Here is a 24,895-nt window from a genome sequence, read left to right as displayed (position 1 = left end):
TAGAATTGGAACTCCTTCTCCTGGAATGTACCTGTACACAAGGAAAGGAAAGCTCTGCTTCGTACCAGTCATCTTGGATTCTCTCTCTTCCAATTTCTGACTTGTAGAATTAATATTTCAGACAGAGATTTTCTCCAAAGATATTCACTTGATTTACACTACTTAAGTATCTTTCAGGCATGTGTAACTATCAGAAAGAGTGCAAGATCAAAATTTAAATATTGTAGTAGTTAAAAGTTACAAAGGAAATACATTTATTTAATGTTACTCTGAGAGCTAAGGGAAATCAGAATCCACATTTGAACAGTACATGCTATACCATCCTGAATGCTCTTAAATTTGTTCTAAAGGACCCAATTCTCTGCTGACAGCAAGAAGGTTCACTACAGGGTTCCCTCTGCAGACAGACTACCCTGGCCAGCAGTGCAGGGTCCCCCACTACGCAGCCCACTCAGGGATTAAACTGGAAATCAGTCATGAAACCTGTATAAAATTTGCTAGGGTAAGAAAGTTTCCCTAGTGCACAGAGCTGTCCCTATTCTCTGTCTGCTGCTGGAGCAGCAGTGCACGTGTCACCTCTATCCCCTCACACCTCAGGCACCTCCTGATCCCTCCACTGACAGCAAACATCTTGGGAGAGAATTTTCCACCAGGAGTTAGAAGTGAATGACTGACCTCTTAGAGATGGCTTCAGGGCTTGACAAGGGGATGACATCCTGCATCTTTGTTTTTATTGCATCACCTGACTGGAAGGATCTTATCTCAAGCATTTAAACTGGCCAAAGGTCAAAGACATGCAAATGTCAAAAATAAAATATGTTAAAGTGGAGCCAGCAATGAATAACTCAATGCACTCTCCTAGATTAAGTGACTATTTTTTTTCAATTATATCAATGTTAATTGTTAAGAAACAATTTCTATTTCACTTATTTATCTTTTTAAATTACTTATATCGGACAAAGAGGTTTCACTTTCATCATGTTTTAAATAAATGAAATATTCTTATTTTATTAATTTCTTGAAAAATACTGCAGATGTTTACTGAATCCCGCTTGAATATTACCACAGAAGTTGAAAATTTTCATCTCTCCTATTCAATACCTTGCAATAGCCATTAATTTTTCAGTGCTTGCCAGTATATACAGAATTTAAAAGAAATGTTTCATTGCATTCACAAAAGTCCTGATGAATATCATCTTGAATATAAAGAAAATGAACATTTTGTAAGTTGAAGGAGGTAAAAGCAAACAGTACTACAAATGAAGGAATTTAGAATTTGTTTTATGCATTTACTGCAACACCAAAAAAAAATCTTTTTCTTGCTTCTTTGTACATATTTTTTTATTCTCTACCTTCATCTTTGTGAAAAGATTATTTTTCAGCTGTGATGCTTTGAATGTGAAAATACTAACAAAAAACAATTCCACCCAAACAATACCTATGCTACAGTACTGACAACTCCTCAACCATTAAAAAATGCAAGAAATAGCATTTTCTTTTCAAGAATAAAAAGTATTCGGAAAAACAGAAGAATCCCAAAATGCTATTTTCCTTTTTGCTGTTCCTTTTCTTTCTGTAAGAAAAATATTTAATAGCTTTGACCTTCTAGACTCATATGTTTTTTCATTTTCCTTTTTCTTTTGAAAACTCTTCAATATGGCTGCATCATCAAATTTCTTTACTTGACATATCTATTTCATTTTTCATTAGAAAGAAAACTCAAATCATAGTCAAACCTTTTGCTTTTGATGGAAAGAGGTTACGGTTTTCAACTAATTTGGAGAGTCTCTTGCATCTGGGCTTTTCAGTTTCTTCAGTACAAACTATGCATTCTCAGCTGTGTAAAACCAAAATATTTCCTGGATTACTACAAAAAACCAAGGTTTTCTAGCTGGTTCTGGCATGCCAAATGTCCTCAGAACCCATGGTTTGATCCAGATGTGCAGTGAAATGAAGTCTCCCTTCATTAATCATCTGATTTTTGTATCTCCATCAGCTTACAGGCTATGCAAATAACTAACAACAAATATAACAGGACACCTAACTAATATGAAAAAAAATTAGGGGCTAAACAGATGATGTACTTTGAAAGGTATATGAATGAGAAATACAGTCATCTTCAGAAGATTTCTTGTCCCATTTAATCATGTGTAACTGCTCTGGGAAAAAAGCTTTGAAGTGTCTATTCTGCCAGTAGAAGGAAAAGATACTTTATTTCATCGTTTATTTATACTTTTAGATGGAATTATTTTTCAGTAAGCATTGGCAGAGGAAACAAACTTGATAACACAACTGTTCTTGCCATCTGTACATACTTCACACATTGTCATATAGAGTCACTTGGATAGGAAAACAAACACAAAATTGCCGAGTTCTGTGTGTTATGTAAAATGCTCTGCTTGTCAGTACAATTCGGGAGTGCCCTCACCTACGCTGAAGGAAAGATGTTAATCTAAATTTGACAGAAGTGTCTGCAAGAAGTAGGAAGGATTATCTATGAAGTTTAATAGTAGCAGCAGTTTAGGACATATTTAGACCTTCTCACTTGCACGAGGCAAGCTTCAGGAGTGGAACGAGCCATCTGCTTCTGCACAGAACGGCCTTTAAAAAGTAATCTTTCTGTCAGGCAGTGCTTGACTCATCCTCAGAACCCTTTTTGATGGAAAAACATCAGCTTATACCACCTGAGGGTATTGTCTTCTGTGTCTCTCAGAGAAGTAGGCTCACTGTTTCCTCCCAGGTTCCTCTGCAAGCACTTTGCCAGCAGGATCCTTGGGTAGTCTGCTACCTTTTTGCTGTCTTTGCCTGAAATCTGCACCTTTCCACTACCAGCAGTCTTACCTTGATTCTTATCCTGCAAAAAAATCAAAATCATAAACCCAAGCTCACACTTGAATCTGAATGGTTATATCCGTTTTACCAGATTCTGGAGCAGTCTGGGTGCATTCTGTGGCCAAATCCTTTCTATAATAATGAAAGCTCTCCAGCACAAGACTCCCCATTTCTCTGCATACCCATGAGCAGGCACTGACGCCGCACTAAGATACTAGGAGAGAAAATTCAGGGTGGGCAGCAGCCCATGGGCATTTCCAGTAGGGTTTCCCATCTGAACAAACAATCCAGGAGGACAGGAGACCCACCTCTCCTGCAGTTCAGGTGTTACAGCCACTGCTATCAAGGACAGCATGTCCCAGAATGTGTTAACTGTGTCACTGCTATTAGGATACAGAATTACAATAAGGAAAAAAAACAACAAAACAACAAACAACCACCCCCAAAATCCCCAAAAAGCACCAGCAACAACAACATAACACCTAAAGTTTTACAGAAATCCTCAATAAAGGATTCTTTTTTGAGAAAATATAAACATCTAATCCCACGCAAAGGATATGTCTTATCACTCCCTGCTGTGGTTGTAAAACTGTCAATCAAATCAGATTAAGCCTTATAACATAATAGCTACACAATATCATTGTTTGATAACAGGCTGGAAGTCATCTGGACTAAAAGTAAAATACAAAAAAAAAACCAACAACCAAACCCACCCCCCAAACACAATCCTTCACACTGCCATAAAATAGACAAATAGGCATTAAAGAGATCATGCAACTGAGATTAGTCTTACTCAACAGCACAGTTTTTGTCATTTCTTTCTGTCTTGAGGTTAAGCAAGCAAGAATAACAGGTATTGTATACAGCACTTAAAATGAACTGCCTGTGTATGATGTATTCTGGGGGAAAAAACAGAAAAAGATGAGGAATAACATTTGAATGTTAAGGTGGAGTCCCTTCCACCCCAAACCCCCTTCACTACAGAAAGATCTGGCTTCTTTAATAAAATACATTCGTGGTGACTAATTGAACACACCTTCCTGCAGCTTGCTTAAGGAAAATATACCTCAGTAAGTGTATCAAGATGATAAAGGAGATATAATTAGAAATCCTATGATGTGAAAATGCAATCACACAGTCCTTTTAAACAGTACAAGGGAGAACTTGTGAAAGAGACAGTTGGAAGCTTTGGTTCACACAGGAAGATTGCTGATGTCTGTATTATCACCATTCTAAGCCAAGAGTATTTCAAGTGATGGCATTACTCTGACAAGTGTGGTTAAGGCCAGATAAGGTGGGGGGAAATGTAAAAGGCTTTGGGAGGGAAAAGTTGGATAATAATTTTGTTGGGATTGCACCCAGTGGATGCAAACCAGAATAAATATGAAAAACATCAAGAGATAACGGTTGCTATCCTGTGCTAATACAGAAATTTCAGGTCTAACAGAAGGCTCCTTGTAGTCCTACACATATTGGTCAACCTCCTCTCTGCTGCAGGGGTCAGCAAGAGATGTCAAGGCAGAAGTAGGTATGAGAACGTTCACAAAGTCTCTTGTTGGAATGCCAGCCATGCTTGTGGTTGTTCTCTTCTCCCCTGTGTGTGCAGAGAGGAAGAAACCCAGCGCTCTCACTGATAGCTGGGCTCCAAAACAACAGGGGGAGTGCACAAGTGATGCCCAGGCTGAGGCCAAAGCAGCTGGCTCTGAACGCAGGGACAGCAGGCAGCTGATAGAGAGCCAGGGAGGGTGCACAGCACGTAGCCATGAGGGGGAAACTGCATTGTTCTCGAAAGTTCATCTCACCTCTAATGGGAGACTTAAAGAGTCTAAAAGCTGAAACAGGTAACGAGAAGGTGGCCCTTGCACAAAGTATTTGCCAAATCGCTTCTGCCCCTGTGCATGGAAAAAGGAATGTGAAGTCATTCTTGACCATTTGGCTGGTTTTAAAACGTCAGACTATTCTGGGGAGGAGCAAGGAATACTTGACATATAAAATTAAGTAATCCAACCATTTGGCCTTGGAGCATGTGTTAGAAATTGTTGTACTTGGAGACAGCCACAAAGAATGTCCAAATTTTGCAACAGCCTCATGGCATTTCTGTGGATTGCAGCCATAGACTTACAAGGTGAAGTGTTGCTGATGGAAACGTTGCAGACACACACAAAGGAAAGAGCGTGAAATGGACAGTTCTAGAACAAAAAGCCTACATTTTAAGGGTCTTGGTAGATATTGCAAATTTGTAGATTTTTTATATCGAAAGTATGGAATTCACAGATAACATTCCACCATTTTAGTCAGCAACAACATAAAATGAAGTATAAGCAGGAAAGGTAAGACATCCAAATACAGAGATGATACCTTCCTTACATTTGATTTTTTACACTGATGTACCTCACATACTAAAAAAGTACATGTTGGCCCTCTCTGCACTGAAATAGAAACCTCAGAAGTCTAAGAAAATGTATTATGTGCAGGCTGGGGCCCCAAACTGAAAATAATTCACTTTTGGACACTCATTTCACCTCAATGTCAGCAACAACAAGAGGAAAACCTCTCTGTGTTCTTAAACTTTCTTATCAATTCAAGACTCCACAGGGATCAGCATCCTGCATTTACAGTAGGTAACAGAAACTGAATGCTTCCCAGGTAATAAGGAGATACTTTGCAATGCAGTAAATTATTGCTGGAATATTAGTTTATTACTTGCATCTACCACACTAGCTGAGGCCATGATGTAATCAGGAGGCAAAAACTTCTCAGGAGAAAAAAAAATTGGCTGTGTGCTTCAGTCTCTAGCCTATCTCTTGTTTCTGGGATAACTCAAGTTTTGACGCACTTAGTTGTCTGATCTAATGTAAAACATCTTGAGGAATACAGACCATATGGCTTGGGAGGGTGAACATGTGTAAGGAAGGAGAAATGAATTCTTCAAAAGTTCATCTGCAATGAAACTGTCACAAATGATGCACCTCTTACCTATTAAACATGTCACTATTAATGTCAAAACAACTAACTAAAAGATATGTTCAAACACAGTGAAAATCCTACATCCCTTAACAAAAATTCACGGTTTGATGAATTTAATACATTCATCATACAGAAGTGTGTTATATACATAAACGCATTTTGCTTGGAAAATTAACTTACTCCACTTTTTAATATGAGATATGGATATGATCTTCATATATCATAAAACTTATTACTGAATGCCAGCTGCCTTTGCCTCTGCATGTCTTCCCCCACTAGAAAAGAACTCAAGCCATATTCATACTACAAACTGGACACTAGTTGCACTGTTTCATAAATATAATTTAAACCTCATACTAGACAAAAACAAATTTACCAAAATACTCTTAAATCCAAAATGCGCAGCTTAAATTTCAAAGAAAAGGTATAAGAGATCTTTAGCAAAGCCAGGAATGGTTACAAATAACATCTTCAGTTATAGCTACAAATGTCTTGGGATGACAGGAAAAAGTGATTATGAGTACTAATTCCATTAACTCTCCTTGCCCATTGTGCCTCTGAACCTCTGAAGCAAAAACATATTTTTCCTGGTTTGGCAACAACTGATATGAGGAGCATGGTGTTAAGATGATGTTGGACTCGCTGTAAAAGCAGGGTTAACACAGTTGTGCCTTCTGTTGTGTTGCTTGTTATACCAGAGGAAATGCAAGAAGCCTTTTGGAATCTCTCTGAAGCACTGCTGTAGTGGAGGAATAAGAGCTCTGCTGGTCACTACCAGTAGAGCTTGTGAGTGGAGAATCCATACATAAAACTTTGAAATGACAAAATCTTAACATTTGTGCTAAAGATTAAAAGAAAACTATGAGCCCGCAAGACTGCAATAAAAGTTATGTATTTAATTCTTTTGTGCGGAAAAAAAAAGACCATGTGTGTTTCTGAAAGTACTAATTATTTTGCCAGGTTGAATCACAGCTGAGATGTATCACTGTCATTAACCTCATTGTTAATAGTCTTTTCAATAAATTATCACTGGGTGTTCCTTACAGCCCTTTTAACTTAACATAAAAGAAAATGATCTATCAAATTTAAAGGCTTATGAATCTGAATCTTAACACAGAGATGAGTGAAGCAGCCCTCAGGGGCTACAGTTAGCTGTGGAGTAAAATGTAATGGAATCAAAGACAGCTGTATTGCAAGACAGGAGGAAGCACAGCCTGGGATCTCCTACTGGATATGGTCATTGCCAGCACCTTGGGCTGCACAGGAGAAGTAGGATGTGGACCACATCCTGAATTTGAATTTTTAATAGCAATAGACGTATTGCACAAATGCCAGGCTCCTGGTAAATCCATGGCTTGACCATCTTGCCCTTCTGCAGTCTCACTCATCATCAGTCTGGATCTGCTGCTAAACAGCCCCTCTTTCCCGCAGCCCCACCTCCTTGACAACTCCCTTCCTGGCTCCCCCAAGACCTTCAGTCACCAGGAACATAGAAAAGTCCTGCAAACTTTGGCATCTCCATGGAAGTAGCTGGACATGAGGAGAATTGCTGCTCACAGAGAACCACCCTCTCCTAATCCCATGGGACTCAGTGTTTCAAGAGTATGCAGGCTTTGCCATCGTGGGCAAAGGCTGTGACAGCACCTGGCCACTGCACACAGCGGGTGCACACAGACAGTTCAAGGTTCTCTTAACCCATTCTAAGATTCTCAATAATGCCCAATATCATTTCCTCGAAGTGCCTCAGCTTTAGAAGCTGCTAGTCAAGGCAGATTTACATACTTGCTGATGATGGCAGGCAACTCCAGGGAATGTGGGGAACTGGAGTAATGGCAGGAAATACTCAATTTGACTAGAGATTTTGTCAAAATCTTACCCATATCATTGTTTTTCCTCATAAATGCAGCTATGCCAGACACCTTGTTGCTAAAATTATCATTTGGAAAAAAGTCCCCTATCCATTTCATAAGTCCACTTAGTCACATGGAAGGAAAAAAAAGAATGACCTTGGGAGGATGGGGGAAGAAATCAATGTTTTAAGAGAGGATCAAAAAGGATTCATGTTTTAATTATCCTCCTTAGTTCTGTATAATGATAAACTAGTTTTGGGATGATTAGATGATTCTGCTTTCTTACTCCCTGCAAACTAAGGTCTCCTTTCTAATATATTCACTTTTATTTTCAGTTTATTTTGGGGCAATACATCTGTACAGTTTGATAAGCTATATCTTTTCTAAATTTGCTATTTCCTTCATCCAAAAAGAGTTAAAAGACAAAAGCCAAGAATTATTTTATGTGTTTAGACCTGCTAAATTCTGACATTTTTCAGAGGATGAGTACAAAGTGAGAAAAAGAAAAGAAAACCAAAACCAAAGACCCCCAACTTTTAAGGCAGACACTAAGTCTTCCCTTAATCCAAAATTGATTCCCAAATCTGAAACTCTTTCAAACTGTGCAAGAAAGTGTGCACTGTTGAGCAATGTCTTGCTCATCAAAATGGGTGGAGGGTGTGTTTGGCCATAGTCAGTATGAAATGTGCACCATGTCAGGGTCACAGGGATGGGACTTGTGCTCTGACCTCCTGAGGATTCCCAAGCACAGCAGCCTTGGCTCTGCCATGCGGTTTTCACCAGGGAAGTGCACCAAGGAAATGCACTCCTCTGCAAAAGAGAGAAATGCAAGTTTCCAGCTATAATTAGACAAGCCATGGAACTTTTAATGAAGCTGTACTCATTAGTGATACAGCCAACCAAGGCAATTAAACCCTCTTACTATTCTGGTAGCTATAAGACAGATTATGGTCTTCTCTTCTCTTCCCTTTTTTTATAATTTTGCCTTTAACAATTAGAGCAGCTGCAGTAACCCAAACTAAAAGAAACAGTTTTGTTGTTAGCAAATCAATTTTACTTTGTATTACATGCAGATCTTAATTATACAAGACATTTTAATTCTTCACAAGGACACAACACTAAAAAAGAAAAGATAAAAGAAATAAATCATTTCTGGAACATAAAAGAGACAGACTCTAGGTGGCAAAAAGAGAGAGCAATAAAAATGAAGAATATTTTGAAATTGGCTTTAAGAAAGATAATTTTTGAACCTGTAATGAGTAAAAACAGGAAAATAGTGTCTAACAATGATTTAATTTCTTTCTGGCAGTAGACTAAACAAAGTCTGCTTATTTTCATTTATGAAGAAGAAAGTTGAAGTAGTGCATGCTAAGCAGAAAAAAACCCCAAACCAACACTAAGTTTATTAAGGTAAAATCATTACTATTATTTGCAATTTGGCAGTCCACAGAACCCTGGAATGATGTTCACTCTGTTTCTGCCCTTATGTATAGTAACAGCTTTCATCAAGAATTTATAATCTGAAGAGGGCAGGAGGAAAGGAGGGTATTCACTGTCATCACTTTACAAAATAACAGCCAACAATCAAAGAGATTAAAGCAAATACTCCCCAAGCTAGGTAGGCACTTAATTCCCCTTGAATAATTTAAAATTTTCAGCTTAAGACTACATATGTTGCATCTCTGACATGCTTTCTCAAGCCTAAAGGGGAAAGGAATTAAGATCTTCTCACTACATATTTCCCTTTCCATCTACCATTCTAGAGCTAGAAGAATTCAGAAATGGAAATACTCAGATTTTTACTCAAAATTTTTAAAAACATGATACTTTTATAAAAGAGTCTTCTATAAATGTGTGTTGGTGTTATTTCACTGGACACTTTGCTAAATTCAACCATTTTGGGCAGAAAAAATATTAAAAAACTCCAAAGAGATAATGAAATTTATAGAAAATACTAACTGCAAGACATGTGAGGATTGTATTTTTAAGAAATACAAGGAAGAGGTACCCTAAATTAAAGAAGGTGTGGCAGTCGAGAGTTTGCCAAGCATAAATATTTATTTTTTAACATGAGATTTTCACACATCTTAGTTGGCACAGTGCCTTAGTATTTAATATACTCTTGGTAAGATAGAAAAGTATTTTAAATTTAGATGAAAAGGAGAATGAGGAGTATATTGTAATTAAAAAAAAACATTGAAAATACCCACAGATAGGTGTATAACTAGGCTAATTATAAATCTCCTATTAAGATGTAGTGTTGTTTGTTCCCTTCTTGAGGCTCCTGTGTACAGAGATGCACAGAGAGCTGGATGCCTCATTACATATCTTGTCATCAAACTGAAGCTGTTCACAGCAATTAAATAAGGAAGGCACCAGCTACGGGCAGAGAACAAAAGCTCAGCAGCAGTCTTGCATTCACATGATTAAGCAACCTGGAACTCTCAGAGGCTTGTGCTAAACACAGATTTTTATGTGTAAGAGTATCCTTTTGAGACATTTTTTCTCTCTACTAGGAATCAAAAAGATGAGGTGAGGACTAATCAGACTGTTGGTCCTTTATCCCATTCATACAGAGACTGAGATAAAGACCAAAAAGTTGGAGATAAAAATTTAGCAATAATACTTAATAATATCTAACAAATACTGTGTTATTATTTATCCAGCTAGCAGGGGATCTGAGTGAGTTTGTTCACGTGCCAAGTCACTGAAACACCACTGGACATACAAGGGCACATCTGAGGCAAAAAATCCTGAGCATTTTTCTCAATCAGAAAGAGGAAAAACCGAGGTTCTCTTGACAGGAGATGCACCCCTGGTGCACCCGTGCCATGCAGAGGTGCCCGCTGCAGCGCTGCACCAGTGGATGGCAGCATGGCTGTGTCAGTGATGAGGGCCACCCGCCCCTGCTCCACATCTCCCACCCAAACAGGGCTGGGGCTCTCCTTCCTTGCACCATCCTCAAGCACTGCTCCCCACCCTGCTCCCAGGGCTGGCAAAGCCCTTTTGACCATGGACAAGCACTGCAGGACTTTCCTTGGCTGTTGATTGGGATGCTGTCACTCTCCTCTACGGGACTTGGCCGCGCTGGTACCAGTGTGACATGAGACTCTGGTATGTACAAATACTGGGGCAAGCTAAAGCTGCATGGCCTGCTTCACTAAGGAAACGGCATCTCCTCTCACAGCATTAAAAAGTAAGGTTTTAGGAGTTTTATTCCAACACTGCATTAATATTCTTTGTCAGCTTTAACAAAGAATTCAGATTCTTTGTTAGTTAAACCTAACTTTAGCGGTCGCTTTACACCTTTGTAAACAAAAAGAGTGTTTGGGGACATTTTTAAAATACAATTCTGTTTTTCAAAGGAAAATGATCTTTTTTATAGAGGAAAAAAGAGATTCAGTGGTTTTACCACACTTCTTCAATATTTAACTTTTTGTTCTAAAATTTAGAATTATAATGTTTTATTCAATATTTTCCTTGCTAGAATGGCACAGAGAAGGTAGGTTTCCTGAAACCAACAGAGAGGCTCCATTTCAAGCATTTTGCTGAACATGCTGGTTATAGCTTTATGTAAATTAATCAACAGGTCAGCTATTCTTTTTATTTTTGGCCACATGTGTATTTTGATTGAAATTTTTTTAGCGGTAACAACAGAAAGTACATCATGTGAGATATGAGGCCTTTTTGAATCGCTTATATCAGAACTGAAGTCTTTGCTAATCCCGATACTGACAGGCAAATTTGTTCACACAAACACATTTGTATTTTAAATCCCTTTTTTTCCCAAAGGGTCCTCACAATATTTGAATATTTCATATGTGAAGAATATGAATACTGAGTGTTTAAAACTGTAAGCAGGGTACTATAAAATGCCTGAATCTGAACTGAAGGTAAAGGGATGATTCACACAATCAGTCCTGCTATTGTGCAGTAGATTAATTCCTTGGAAACTCCTGGTACCTACCAACCACTGCACATCCCTTATGAAAAATACATAAGCCTGACACCTCTAAATTTATACTTTATAATCTAAATAATGCTCAGACTAGGGCTCAAGTAGTAATCCCCCAGAAAATACACAGCTGTGCACTTGCTAAAGAAGACAGGCCTGAAATACCTTGGGGTAATTAAGAACCAGGAGGTTACCAGGCAATACATATGACAGGCAAGAAAATCCAGATCATAAACTGCAGCCTTAATGAAGACTCAACAAAAAATGGTAATGGCATCTGAACTGCCTTTTTTCCTCAGCTTAGAGAGGAGCTATTACTGGGTGAGAGCAGGCAAAAATATCACCACCCTCTTTTTTGCTGTGAATAAATGAAACACCTGATTCTGCCCTATAAATCCATTTAAGAAGCTAAAAAAGAAAACCAAGCCAAACCAAATAAACAATGGCAAAAACCATGCCATAGATTCAAAGAAATAACAATGAAACCCCCGACTGGTCCCTGAGACATCAAAAGCCAGAAGAGAGCAGAGCACAGCTCAGCCACCCAGGGATCCACAGCCTGGGACTGTGGCAGTGCCTGGAGAAGGACAGAATTCACAGCCCAGGGGAAAGGAGTGGCTGAAAACCATTTTGCACTCTTCCAAGATCGAGGCTGGTCTGGAAGCTACTCTGTTTTAGGAAACTTTTGAGGTGTCAGTCCCAGCTACAGGTACCATAGCAGAGTGGTGTGCATGGTGATACAAAGCTGTTCTCTACCCTTGTACCAGTGGCCAGATTCATCTCGCAATTTCTTGTCCATCTGCCCCATCAAGGCTTGTCTGAATCTACACCCACATGGTGTTACCTACAGCCATCTCCCTCTGATGTACCACAAACTCCACACTGAGAAATTTTCCTGGATAGCTCTGCAGTATTGCCACAAGAGAAAATCCCAGAAAATACACCCGCCTTGTCCCTGAATTACTTCTTCAAGTTGAATACTTCTCATGTTTTAGTGTAAAATCAGAGACAGCAGTGTTCATTCATCTGTCACACAACATAACTGTAAACTTAGGATAAAGATATGCAAAACACCATCTTTAATCATATCTAATTAACACAGGGTAGTCTGCAAAGGCACAGCAATCACGTGTGAATTTTTCATCAGTCATTTTCTCTACACTGCTCCTTTTATTTTCTAAAAAGAAGTAAAAATGGAAATTATATCACATTATCTAGACATTTTAGATAAATCTTTCTTATTCTGAAAGGTCAGAGATCAACTCACCGTTCTTTAAGAGGGGTAGAGAGCTAAATAAGAAGAGTAGAAAGGGTAAATAGAACCGAGTGCTTAAGTTCTCTGAGAGTTCTGAGTGATAAAAATTACATTAGAAAATTTTTTTCATGCAATATTAAGCTGCTATTGTACACTGAATTGTCATCTGCAGCAGACAGAATTATCTATTGGTATGATTTTATTACAGAAATTACTTATTACTGCTCTGTTAACTCAAATAGATCCAACAATGAACTGCAGTCTGTCATCTGATACCGTGTTTTGTCAAGCCTTTGGATTACAAATTTTGAATAACAGCTTGAGGCCATGCTATGAAGTGCCTGGATTTGTTACTGCTGCTTGGCTTTTCATTGAGTACACATGGCTATAATGAATTTACTTTCTAATCATAAAAATCAAGATGACGTCTTGAAAACAAAGAAAGTTTCATTCTTTTCTTCCTATCTGATGCTAATAAAACTTAGTAACGAAAATCTGGTCTTTACTAGCCTCTAAGTATTAGCATAATAAATAACAACAGTGTACAAGGCATGGCAAAAGAATGGATCACAATGTCAAAGTCTAGGGGGATATTGAAGAATGTTTGCATGGACCTTGTGGCAGATAAAATATTCTGCACTTTGGCATCTACAATCAGAAAAATGAGCATGCAGACCATGCCACACCATGGACTCCAGGAAAGCAAATGCCTCAGTAGCAAAGGAGATCAGTCATTTTCTCAAAGAACTTCATCAGCAAAACCTTATGTCCCACCAGAGTGCTTGGCCCGCTTTGCCACGGTGTCACTTCTGACACCTGCCACTGTCCTGCAGAAATCTCCTTACACCAGTGTTTGCAAAACCAATAAACAAACACAAATAGCACTCTGAACTCCTGATTTAAGAAGATGCATTAAGTTTTGCAGAATAACATGAGGCATCAAGCTCAGAAAGTGATGCTACACAGAACATGTCATAGCAATAAAGAGCCTTTGAGTCTCAGGGTTGTCAAAACAGATCTTCCTGATCAGATGGACTGCAAAGGACTCTTTCAAAAGTGGATCCCATTCGTTGTCAGGAATATTACAGACTGAAAGAAATCACATTTGCAGCATTCATACTGAAACCAGTTTGAGTTTCAATTATGGATTCATTTGTAACCTAAAAGTAGTTTAATCTGTAAGTTTATGGTAAATTATCAATAGTTTATTTTCATTAACATGATAAATAGTTGACGTAGATTCACTTTACTTTAGAACTAGCCATACATAAATGCTTTATTTTAGGCTAAAATCTAGATGGTTTGAAGAGATTTAGGTCAGTTTATTACTTGAGCCAACATATTAGAGAAGTTTTGCTGCACAATTACCAAGAGACTTAAAGTTATTTCTTTTCTCATTATAGCCTGAAAGTTCCTACTTTCTTTTCCTGTTGCCCTAAATTCTGATAATTTTAATTTCTCTTCAGTTTTAATTAAGCTACCCTAGGGCTTATAAACCCTGAAAGTTTTTACATTTCTTTTTTTTTTAATAATTAAAACCAATTCAATTTGTTTCAAAGGTCTGATGTTTAAACAGGCAACGTTCTCAGAACTCCTCAGCTCTGCTTGTAATAAGAAATATATTTGTGGAATGAACTGTTCATTGCACCACTCTTCCAATTGCTTCAGTCAAAGTCATTTAATGTGTGTTCACAGCTTGAAAAGTGCTGTAATGCAAGGCATACTCTTATTAATACGTGTTAATCTTTCTGGAAGCTAAAACAAAATTGTGGTCCTGATCTGGTGTCTTCACACTTGAGAAATGTGAAGTTAAAATAGGCAACTTCTCTAACCATAAATCACATCAAAACATATTGCATAAGAGGGCTTGCAGATCTTATAAAACTGTTTTAGGAAAAAGTTTCAGATGGCAAATGGAAGCTCCCAGCCTTAGAAGAGGAAGTAAGAAAACTGGCTTGTTACCTCTTATTCTTAGAAAATACTTTGAAAAGTTTTATTCTACCCTTTCATACTCCTGACTAAAATATTTTTTTGCTGTTCGCAGCAAAATGGTTGTTCTAGAAACTCTCATGTTTCACCAGTTGCTTCTTTTTCTGCACTGGCACACCCTAAACAGGCAGCAAGCACTGACAGAAGGGAAGTACAAAAGGAAAACAAGAAGCATAAAAAAATTATAAACCACAGATTCCACTGTCCCTGTATTAACAAGATATACAATATAAAATTCTATTTAAGAACCTGACACAGTTCTCAAATAGCTTGCTTTATGAACAGAGTATAAGAATTCTATACATAGAATTTCCCTGAAATCTTTGCATTGCAGGTGCTGTAGCACAAAACTTTGGCACACTCTTTTCAGATACTACCAAGCAAATCTGTATATCTGTATATATGGGTTCACTATCATCTGCCAATCTTAGCACTGTATCTATACACCTTTCCATTTTGTGTGTAGCCACTGTAGAAGAATCGAGAAAATTGTTTTAAAAATAACTTGCAAGACAAGTTGACATTTCTTCAGTATTTCAGAAATTCTTTATAAAAATATTAGCTGCTTCCAAAGGAAATCTCACTGCTCTCAAATGTATTTTAATATTGACAAGAGCTTTCAAGCAGGAGATATAATCTTGACTCACTCTCCTTACCTGGCTTCCTCTGTTCATGTACATCTAAAATTCCAAAGTATTGGCAGATCCAAATGCCAAGCAGACTACAAGAGATGGCAAACACAAAAGTAGACAGAAATGACCTTGCCATCACTGAGAGGCAGGAAGAAAGAAAGTTTGAAATAAGGTGGCAAATTTTCAGTTTGGTGGCTGAAACAAAGAACTAATTATATCAGCTCAGCCCGTCTTGAAGGAAATTACCTTTTTTATCTAAAGTCTCTCTTTTAAGGAAATTGAAATAAATGTAACTTCAGTTGAAATTAAATATTTTGACCTAACCAGTACAATTAAAACAAGATTCAGGCAGCACAGTTCTGACCACGCAGAATCCAGGACAGGTTACCAGGTTACCAGGTATTCTACGTCCCATTTCTTCAGCTGCCAAACAATTTTAATTTCCTTATTTCATACTCTTAGTTAAGGTCTGTGCTGTGTTTGTGACCAGCACCTACATCAGTTTGCACATCAGTGGCCCCAGTATCGCTTTTGGTTTTAATTTGCATGCAACAGCATTTCTGAAACATTTTCCCAAAAGCTGTGTGAATAAAAAATAAACAGGATTGTTAGTATTCCCCTTTTTGACAAGTTGAGAAACACTTTAACAACTTGTCCATATGCCCAATCTAAAAATTCATAGGAAAGTAAGGAAACAGTATTAGACAAGAAATATACAGAAAAAGAACCTGATTGGTATTCTGGTAGGAATTTAGAATTTCTTTCTCGCTCTCTACCCATTGTCTCACAGCACACGTGATTAATTAAATGGGGTCACTCTATGAAATAAAATACATTACAAAGTTAAGGATCACAAAAACCAAGAGAAAGGTTTTATTGACTCACACAATAGAACAGGTTCTCAGTCATCAGGTGATTAGCCTTGTACCTAACCACCTCTCTGAAATACCAACCCATTGCTTTGGAAAACCTTCTACACCTTTTTCTGTCCTGTTTACCTGAGAGGAGAAAGGAATATGAGCCTTAAATGCTGAGTATGTAACTCTCCCCTAAGTAAAGATTCAGCATGAGATGGTGGAGCATAGCAACTGCACTGAATCTGCCCCTGACTTTGCCTTGTTCATGAACCTTGCTGGGTTCATGGCACCCAGCCTCAGCTTTTACTCCTCTGTGCTCCCCCACAGCCATGAAATCTGCCCTGGCATCTCACTGTGGATGGCTGAGATGTTTATTCAAAAAGACAAAGCAAGACACTTTCCTCTTCATCCCCTCACCACACCAGCAGGAACGTTCTGTAGAGAATAAAGCAAAGAGAAAAAGCATATATCTTAGTGACATGAGTGATTTATAGCCCCAAGGAGCGATAAAATGATCCATGACTAGAAGTCAGTGTTTTTATTAGAAATGATGATTCCCAGTCATGGTGCTTTTTCGTTATGTGCATAATTAATGTTAGCTTGTGGAAGCTGCCAATGACGCTCATCACCAGCGGATGTTCTTATAATATATGTGTGGATTTGAATGCATGATGAAGTTTTTCTGTCTTTTGGAATTCAAAACAGAAGTTTGTGAATAATGCAAGACTGAAAACCAAAAATAACAAAGAAACTGCTACTCATCCAGTAAGTAGTAGAGAAAAGAGCACAGAATACAAAGTAAAGTAACCAAAACAGGCCCAGACTTTCCTGTAAAAAACATAACTGTGTGAAGATCTGTTTGGTCTTTGCTTAGAAAATATCTACAAAAGAGAAATTCAAAACTATTTTACTGACATCTTTGGAAGCAGCAAATTCTTTGTTTACTCAGCCACCAAAATCGAGAGAGGCAACATTGGAAGTCTCCACCACAATTTTTGTTTGAACCCTGGCTGTGAGAGTGCACCTCTACTGCTGGCAAAGGAGTCACCTGTGGGCAGCAGGCACCTCCTTTCCTGAGCCCAGCGTGACACACATTTGACTCCTGATGGTGTGGTTTGGATCTAAACAGCTGCCAGTCTTCAACATCGTGTGTCCAAAGCGAGCCACGCATGTCATACATACAGAAACAATGTGTACTTTGTGCACACAAACACTGCTGAACGATGGTGGTGACTTCAGAGGACGTGTGCACACATAATTTGAAGACTAAAGGTTGTATCCTCCACTACAAGTTGCTACACAGAAATATTTACACTGGGAATACTACACAATTTATGCTATATTATTGCAGTACCATTACCCTGTTTTAGTTGCTTCCTGAATCACATTGCTATACTCTAAACCATACTCTTTTTTGCCTTTGCCTTCCTCTCAAAAATCACTTCTACATGGAAAGTAGCTTTTTCCTGACTACTTCAGTTTCTTTCGAATTTTTTTAATTATTTCAAATACCACACAAAACCAAACAATATTGATACTCCGAGAGGAGAAATACTGTCAATAGTTATGTTTCCAAGTAGTATTTTTTTATTCTGCATAGGCTTTTGGATTTATCAAAATATTTACTTATGGGAACAGCTTTACTCAGTGCCTGGTGGATCACCAATTACACATAAAAGAACAAGGTCATAAAATATTGATAAAATCATTAACTACAGTTTTATCCTTTTACCATGGCTAAAACCACAAGCTGCTACAATCTTACTTTGATTCCCAAGGAAATAAATTATTTCAAGAACAGTATTTAATTGCTAGAACACTTCCAAAAAAGAAAGAGAAAAAGTACCTTTCCCAAATTCCAATTTTGTGTTCATGTATTTGCCTCACCAATGCACTCTGGTGATCTGAACCAAATGTCCCAGACCCAGAGTTTTGTAGGCACGCTGTATTCCTGAAATAACACTGTGACTAGCGTTGCAGCTCCTCAAACTACAAAGTACAAATTACAAAAGTAATTATGCTCTTTACCAAATTAGAAAGCACTCTGTGGATTTTTTCTCTTTATGTTCTCGAATGTTACCCCTCTTCTTTATATCAGACAAACAATTGTGAGAATGCTGACATGAGGCCAGATATGAAATACTAATTTGGTTCTTTAGACAAAGATCGTTACTTGTTTTCAGAAAGCTACTCTAGTACCTTTTCTTTCTGGACAAAGCATTTTCTTACTCTTCCAGTGACCAGTTGAAATCTCCAATAACTTCTACTTAAGAAGAAAACCCAGTGGATTTGGGAGCAGAACTGGCTACAGGCTCTGTTGATACAGGTCTTGCCATCATTATGGGACACCACTTTTCCAACTTCCAAAAGAAGACTTCCCCAAGCCCAGCACTTAATTAAAGAACAACAAAAAAGTTTTTATCCTGTAGCTCAAATATCCAGATAAAACCAATAGTGTTAACTAAATCATCAAAATTTGCAGTAAAATCCAAGAAAAGGCATAGCAAATGTTTAAAGCAAAGTGTATTTGTCCTGCCTTGGCAGTGCCAGCCCAGAAGGACCAGAGAACTCCCAGCACAGACGTCCATGGAGCCACAAGAATCCACACACTTCAAACGAGCTGCCCCACATGGTCTGGTGAAAGCTTTCAGGAGCTGTCTATGAAAGCATAATCTTTTCTTCCTGTATAATTTATACTTATTTTCCAACCTCATTTTAAATCTGATTGGAGACTAACAGCACAACAGAGAAGCAGATATTTTGTTCCCCCTGTTGTACTCAAGTTGTTTTTCTCAGTTGTTTTTCAGATTTCCTACCAAGTCGTTAATGAGCTGTCAATTATTTGTGCAAATTAAGAGGCAAGCACTGAAAATTAGACACCAGAAAAGAAACATTTCCTCAAGTCTTGGGAAATACAAGACTACTTTTAACGATTCTCTTAAAATTGATGAATCTTCATTTATATCAGAACAAAAGCTACTTTATATAAGGTAGGTAACTATTTGAAATGTGTCCACTGTAGTAAAAAAAGACAGCAAAATACTAAATAGAGATATATAATTCAGCAGCTAAATTCATGGCAATATTTTGAAGGGGAAAAATTAAAATGTCGTTATTGTCCTGGAGAGAGCACCATAACCTGATTGCAGTTCACATCACTGCTGATTATAACCTATTTGTTGAGTTTGCTTTCCATAAACTGTTATCAATTTAGGTCTTTGTTCTTTAAAGGAGCTTCCTGATTCAGTCTCTTGTTCTTGGCCCTGCAGGTACCACATGTGATTTCCCAGTTGGTGCTCAGCCACATGGAAACTTCTCCACCTTTAGCACAACCCATAGGATGAGAATGTTGGTGGCAAAGGTAGCAGGAATATGGCCAGGAAATCTCAGCACCTTCTAAAGCAGATGGAAGGGAAATTTGCTTCATCTATGTCGGAAAAAACATTAAGTTTTCTTTATCCCCCTGCCATTTTAGCCTCTGCTACTCATTCCCATCCTGCAGTTGTGTGAATAGTAATTGTGTGTGGCTACATTCTGAGATCCTGGAAACCACTAATGTGAAAAATGAGAACAATAATAATATTCTAACCATCTTTTTGTCATCTCAATCACCAGTTGCCCTTACAAGACAAAATTAGCAATTTTAATCACTGTGACAGGGATTTTAAATCATCCTCTCCAAGAAAATATTATGTTTTTCTAAGTTTTAATTATGCAAAGGGTTACTCTTAAGAGGCTACAGCAGGATATTTCATATGCTTAAATTTAATCACATGCATAAGTCATTACAGAATCAGAGACTGGTATTTTTACTGGGAGACCCAGCATTTTCCCTTGAAGGAAGGATTGCTTCCCTTTGTCAGTCCTGACTCTAATGTTCTGAGAAACCTGAATTCAGACTGGAGCAGATGTGGATATCCAAAAAGCTGCATTGATCTCCAGTGAAATATCAGATCTTTCCTACCAGGAGAAGAAGTTAGGTGCTTCCTCTACCAGAGGGTACAGACCAAAGGTGAAACACAGATGCCAAGAAGAAAGGGCTTAGAAATCCCTGAAAATTATAAAAATAAAAACTTCTGGATCCTCATTCTCCTTAATGGACCAGTACTGACTGAAAAACTTCTAATTTTTATGCAAATTTTGTAAAAATGTCTAAAAATTATCTGTAAAATTTTGCTGGTCTTTTAATGATGAAAATAAAGACCATTCAGCATAAACGCAGTGAATAGGGTCATGTACACGGGCAAGTGAGCAGGGAAGGTTACATTTTAATTCAGGTTGCACAGAGACTAGAAGGGCTTTCTGAGCCTTCCCCACTGAAGTTAACAGGCAGAGGAGATTATTTTATCTGCTCATCTTTTCACCCAGCTCCACGTGTGAGTAATTACAGAGTAATGTACATGCAACACTCAGGACCATCTGCTTGACTGGAGCCCAGACCCTCACACCAGATGCCAGCCTCAATTTAAGTCAGAAGGCAGTGAATAGAAGTTGTTGCCATGAGCTGTTCGGGCTTTGCATCGGGCCCATTACAATGCCTGTTCTTAAAGCTGCAACCCTCCTGCTGCTAATCTGTGTCCTTGCTAAGCAGAGGTCTCCCAGGGAGGAGGAGGAGCTGCAGACTATCCCTGCCCTGCCAGGTGCTGCAGGTCAGTGTTGGAGGAGAAGCTGCCTATTAGTCTGAACAGGTGCCACCTGTTTCACCAGTCTAAAACCCAAAGAATTTCAGCCTCCAGTTCTAGCTCCTTGCCATTACCTTTCACAAACAAGTCCACTTAAAGAGGAGACACAAAAAGAATGTCTTTTCATCTCAGGAAGATTTATTTCTCTGGCATCTGCTGAAATCATCTGTTTAGGAACACAGGCTCTCCAAAGGAGTGATTAAAGCTTTCAGGTTGCTGGAGTGGGGCCAACCTGAGAGCCTGTGGTCTGTTACAAAAATTCAAGTACAAAACCCCACGACCACCCAACAAAACCCCATCAAAATAAGTTGTGTAGGGAGTGGTGTATCAGGCTTTTAATTTCCATTAGCAGTGAAGCTTAGACATGCAAACAGAACATTGTTACAGCACCAGTAATGGATGCACAATGGACAGATCAGCGTGAGTCTGTTATTGCTGTCAAATCAATACAGCAGTTATTACTGAGTTATCTGTATCACAGGCAGACACAGAGGTCTCAGGTGACATAACTGGAGGCAAAGTAACTTGCCTATGGCAAACAGATGATGAACAGAATTAAAATCCAGGTCTCTCGAGTCTCAGACCAGATCCTTATAATTCTTTTTTTTTCTGATACCATCTGTGATACTTAAGAAGCCACTTTCCGTGGGAAAAACATTGCAAGACACAAAGGTAAAGTATTATAAATTGATTTCAGAGATTTTATCTTCTTCCTAGGTTTGGTAAATTTTCCTGAAACTTGGATGTCTAGGGTGAAAATGACACTTTCCCTTTGTGTTATAGAAACATCATCTGGCAATGGAACATTTACTTAAAAGAAACCACAGACACTAAGCAGCATTACCTCAGAAGACTGCACATTTAAACTACTTATCAAATAACTTTCCTATTTTAGAAAAAGGAAGGAAAAAAAAAAAGAAGGAGCTTCTATATTCCTAAAGCTTTTAAATAATAGGCTGCATAAAGCCCATATTTGAAATTAAAATATGACATGAAATTTGCCTGTAAAGAGAATTCCATGCATAAGATGGAAGCATGAAAAATAAACCCACATAGCTTCTTTTGCAATCTAAAAATCAGCAGTGATGGAAAAATTGCTGCAATTTTTGCTGCATGTTAAACGAGTTTTCTAATTATTTTTTCCATGATAAAGGGCATAGATGCTCATTTAAGCAGACTTAAGACACACAATTATTTTTTAAAAGATTTATATCTCTTTTCTTTGAAAAATGACTAAAATCAAATAACCCACCACTTGTGTTTTCCCTCATTCAGTAAAACATCTGTCACAAACCTGTGCCATACAGACCACAGACTAAGCAGGCTATAGGAACTGAGGTGTCAAGAGTGTGTGCAGCATCTTCCAAGACACTGACTCACTTTTATGCCCCATTCCTAATGTTAATAGTAATTTCCATATTCAGATTTAGCACCTATATAGTACTTAATTTCTCACAGCAAAGAAGATGATCTCTCAAGATCTGTTAACACTGAAAAGTATCTTCTGATCCCAAGACAGAAAAGGTCTGAACACTGCTGTGTTCTGTTGCATAAACTTTTCTCATTCATAATGTTGACAGGGATGCACAGATTTTAAAGCAGTATAAACACATGGCTATTAAAGGCAAAACATTTGAAACAAAAACAAACAAACATTATTCCTTTTTGCCATCTTGCAATTAGGAGTAAAGTCTTGGCCTCACTAAAGCCAGGATTTCCTCCAAAGTATTAACAAATACATCTGAAATTTTCTACTAGCAAGGACCAAAATAAGGAAATCAGGAGTAAAGACATACGAGCATAACTCATAGCAGCTGGCATCTTTCCATCAACTGACTGGATGCCAGGGCAAGAAATTCCACTGTCAGTTATCATTGTGCAAGAGAATGCAAAATTCTGCTAAGTATTTTTTTGAGCATACAGCAGTGTCTAACAAGGAATAGAGCCTGAAATGCTATTTCCTCAAAAATGCCTCATTATGGAAAGGTTTCTTTTCTAAGACAGGAGGCCTTCAGTTCAGTGAAGTACTTTTAGGTGAATTACGCTGCACACACAGAACTGAGCTTGATGACTTCCCGAGGAAAAAGAATTCAGAGTGAATTTCAGTAGGAATTTGATTAATTCCCAGTGTGCCTTTAATGCCATTTAAGAAAAACACACACAGGCTATTCAATGACCTCTAAAGGGAAGTGCATGCCTACAACTCTAACAAATGCAAATCAGATGAAAAGGACAAATGTCATGGAGATATATTTTGTAAATGTTAAGTATTATGAGCCTTCTTTTGTATCACAAATAAACTTCATTGTGCTACTACATTGCAAGCAACTACAACTGTTTTTATGCTCTGAGTAATGGGCAGAATTAAAGAAAGCGGGCATAGTAGATTTGACCTCTGAAAACAGCTCTGTGTTTTTCCTCCGACCATTTATATTACTTTATTTCTGTAGCCTTTGGAAAGAAGCAAACTCAGGACCCAGTCAGTTGTACAGTTCTCTCTGGTGTGATCCAGTGTCCCTCTGCTTTTGCTTAAGGAGCCTCTGTCCCCTGCAGCCCCTCCTGTGCACCAAGATTTAATCTGGCCATCCTCACAGTGACATCTCACCTCTGTGTGTTCCCACCTTTACACACCCACATGGCAATAAAGCCTCAGAAGCCACACACAGGACATAAGTTTGTGGAAGTGAACTAAAAAAAAGAAAATCAGTACAAAGTCAAAAATTCCTGTCTAAAATGAAACAAGATATCCCTGTTACATTGCATTCAACACAATATCATTAGATTAATACTGAAGATATAATATATATTTGTATAAAAATTATGCCCTGCCTGTTATATTTGTTTGACTTTCTGTAAAATAATTATGTTAAAATCTATATCCCATGGTTCTTCTGATTAAGCTTGAAGAGCTGTGTGAGGATCCAAAAGGACAGGAATTCCTCTCATGGGCAGTATATTATTGTAATTTTAAATTGCATTGTGCCCCTCAAAGCTGGGGAAAAGCCTCTGACTTCCAGTTCTCCCAGTACTGCAAGATGCTGGGTTATACTGGTGCCAGCACCCCTCTGTACCCTCCACAAAGACACAGAGCATGATCAGGCCTGAGTCAACCCAAGGCTCTTGGTCATTGTAGGCTAAAGCTCAGGGCCGGGATTGGTCCAGCCCAACTGTGGGAATGAAGGATGCCACCCCATCCTGGGATAATTAGCCAGGAATCAGCCCCAGAGATTTGGGTTCTGTGGTGCCCAGCAAAGAGTGAGAGAGGCAGTGGCTGTACAGTGAAAATTGTAGAGAGGAAACTGTACAGAGAAAACCTCCTCTTACCCTCAGGGACTTCTTCAGCAGAAGCACAGAGGTCAGAGAGCTGCATCTCCAGATTGGATCACACATGTTGGTGCCCCAAGCAGCCATTCCAGGCAGCTGCCTCCTTCATTAGCCCTGATTGCAGAAATCTCACAAGTCCTTTGAATCACAAAAGGATCCCTGATTCTTCACTGTAAAAACTTGCTGGACCCTATGTTTATCATAAAAGCAGATGCCCAAACTGAGAATTTACTTTATTTGCCAACCAGCAGGCAAACCTCGAGCCCAAGCAAAGGTAGTGTCTAAGCCAGAGCAGCATTTTAAAATATGTGGAAACTATATTCTTATTATTGCTTTTATCATTTATGACAGGAAGATCTTTAATATATGGGTGAATTTCCATTTGGAGAAATCAATAGTCTTAAATAATAACTAAGATTTCAGGTCTTTCAATCACAATGCAAAATAACCTACTATTAACTTTACAAATGAGAACCAAGTTAAAAGGCTTCTAGCAAATTACCGGTGAATCACCAGAATTTGCTTCAGGCAGAGATATTATTCCTAAATTGT

General features: G+C 38.3%; 2 long non-coding RNA genes across 15 annotated transcripts in view; one reads left to right on the top strand and one right to left on the bottom strand.

Annotated features, from left to right (window-relative positions):
- Positions 1-24,895, bottom strand: part of LOC125330595 — a 473,930-nt gene that overhangs the window by 181,937 nt on the left and 267,098 nt on the right. The window lies entirely within an intron of this gene.
- LOC125330597 lies at positions 10,595-20,443 on the top strand. The gene is made up of 3 exons (XR_007205632.1): positions 10,595-10,763; positions 19,134-19,327; positions 19,607-20,443. It is a non-coding gene; the product is annotated as an uncharacterized LOC125330597 (long non-coding RNA).

Source organism: Corvus hawaiiensis, chromosome 10, assembly GCF_020740725.1.
Source record: "Corvus hawaiiensis isolate bCorHaw1 chromosome 10, bCorHaw1.pri.cur, whole genome shotgun sequence".
In the NCBI taxonomy this organism is placed as follows: Eukaryota; Metazoa; Chordata; class Aves; order Passeriformes; family Corvidae; genus Corvus; species Corvus hawaiiensis.
This window is presented reverse-complemented; position numbering and strand designations above follow the sequence as displayed.